Raw genomic sequence first — 2654 nt, forward strand, 5'->3', positions numbered from 1 at the left:
ACAGAAAAGTCAACAACAATGGCAAGAAGTACAAATGAAAACATTAGCAAATTTCAAAGTGAATTAAATACATTAAAAGATGATTTATTGTCTTTTACACAAGGAGGATATATTAGCCATCGACCTAATCAGCCTCAGACAACAGGAAGCATCTTTCAGACCCTGCAGCTAAACTCTAATGCAGACATCTTCAGTCCTGTCAGAAGACACATTCCAGACACGAGTATCAGCAATAGGGGGGATCTAGTACGAAGGAAGCCACAGTAATTTGATGGGAAGCATATAGAGCACAATTTGAGCTCCTGGCAAAAATGAATGGATGGACAGAGGAGCAGAAGGCAGTGTACCTGGCAACGAGCTTGAAGGTACAACCACTGGAAATACTTGGACATTTGTCAGCAGACGACAGTCACAAGTATAGAGCACTGGTAGCTGCTCTACCACTCAGCTATGGAACTCAAAATCAGTCCAAAGTCTACAGGGCTAGGTTTAGGACTAGAGTCCGTGCTAAAGGGGAGAGCCTGCAAAAGCTGGCACAGGATTTGGATAGTATGATACACAGGCCTACCCAATTGCACCACCCTATGTCCTCAAGCTGTGGCTGAGGGATCACTTTGTAGAAGCCTTGGACAGTCCACAACTGAAGATACAAGTAAAGCAAGAACACCGCTCTACTATGCAGGATGCAATGGCCAGAGCTCTTGAATTTGAATCATACACCAAGTCCAGCACAGAGGTACCATGATTCAAGGCCAGAAAAGGTCAGCTTTCAGAGAGGTTTGAGGGACTTTGCTGTCACTGTAACAAAGCTGGGCACAAGAGAGCTCAATGCCGGCAACTTCAACACAGGGAAGATGCCACGGCAGGAGAGGCTGCTACCCAGAAAGATTGTTGGAACTGTGGAGAGCAAGGACATATGAGGAGCTAGTGTAAAAAGAATACTACCAATAAGTCAGATTCGGGAAACCAATAGTGGTTGGTGCTGAGGAATGCCCACCAACCCCCATTGTGAAAGTCTCAAAAGCTAAGTGTAAAATGGCAAATACACATAGTGTCTGTGTGACAGGAAAGTTGGATGGCCAAAAGTGCACCTTTGTCATAGATTCTGCATCTCAGCAAACCCTTGTGAGTATCAAGGTGCTAGATCACAAAGGACTACCAGAAGGCATACAGAAGCTCTGTGGTGTGACAGGACATTATACAAGGTTGTGGGGACCAGTGTGGGTAACTATTGACCTCATGGGCATGAAGGACAGACAGAAAGTATACTTGACTGATGTTGAACACCAATGCATATTAGGTTGGACTACTTACTACCGAGGAAGTGTGTAGTTAATTTTGATAAAATGACGTTTGGGAACAACAAAGGCAAATTCGGGTAAGTGTTAAAAGAGAGGTTGGACTAACTAGGTGTCATCAAGTTGAAGTCAAAGTGGCTGAAGGAATTAATGATGGTGAAGTGGAACCAAGTATACATATTAAGGCAGAACAGGAGAAAGACCAAGATTTGGAGCCAATAATTGATTTTCTAGAAGCAAGTGTTTTGTGCCCTGCTTGAGAGAAGGTGTCTATCTTAAGCCCTGTGACAAAGAACTATTTGGCACAATGGGACCAGATGAAGCTTCAAGATGGTATTCTTCTCCAGAGATTGGAAACTGCAGATGGGAAAGTGACGACCTGGCAAATAGTTATACCGAGAAAGTTACGGGAAGCTGTGCTGCATCAATCCCCTGATAGTTTAACAGGAGGACATCTCGGAGTTAAGAAGACATTGAGTCACCTAAGCTAGAGATTTTACTGGATAGGTATGGTGGAAGAATGGTGCGGGACATGCAGTACATGTTGTGCTAAAAGTTGGTGTACCAATGGAAAGAGTAGCCATTGACATTGCTGGTTCTTTGCCCTAAACTCGTGCTGGAAACAGGTACATTTGTGTGGTGATGGATTATTTCACCAAGTGGCCTGAGGCATATGGAATATCAAATCAGGAAGCTGCAACTGTAGTTTCGGCTATTAGTGATATCTTCTTCAGGGTCGTAACTTTGAATCAGCTGTGTTCCATAAATGCTGCAAGTTGTTTGGCATACGAAAGACCAGGAAAACGTCACTTCACCCACAGTCTGATGGTATGATAGAAAAGTACAATTGGACACTTGCACAGGAATTGGCAAAGTTTTGTAATAGCCGCCAAGATGACTGAGATGTCTTTCTCCCTCCACTGTTGATGGCCTATAGAACAGCAGACCATGAAGCCACTGGATACACTCCAGCAAAGCTGTTGTTTGGTCTGGAACTTCGGTTGCCAGTGGAGCTGATAACAGGATGCCCACCTTACAAAGAGTTGCCTGAAAATGTGTCAGAGTTCGTGAAAGTGTTATCAGAAAGGATGGATGATATTCACCATCAAGTGCGTTCAAATTTATAAATGCCTGCTGATTCCATGAAGCTATGTTATGATAAGATATCTACTGATGGCAGCTTTGTACCAGGAGACAAGGTGTGGTTGTATAATCCCAGGAAGACCAAAAGGAAATCTCCTAAGTTGTCTTCTCCAATGGAAGGCCCATATGACATTGTGGATCGTCTCTCAGACGTGACTTTCCGAATAAAATGTGGTCGGCGAGGTAAGCTAAAGGTGGTATATGCCAACCGGC

This window comes from Limulus polyphemus, unplaced genomic scaffold (assembly GCF_000517525.1).
Source record: "Limulus polyphemus unplaced genomic scaffold, Limulus_polyphemus-2.1.2 Scaffold431, whole genome shotgun sequence".
In the NCBI taxonomy this organism is placed as follows: domain Eukaryota; kingdom Metazoa; phylum Arthropoda; class Merostomata; order Xiphosura; family Limulidae; genus Limulus; species Limulus polyphemus.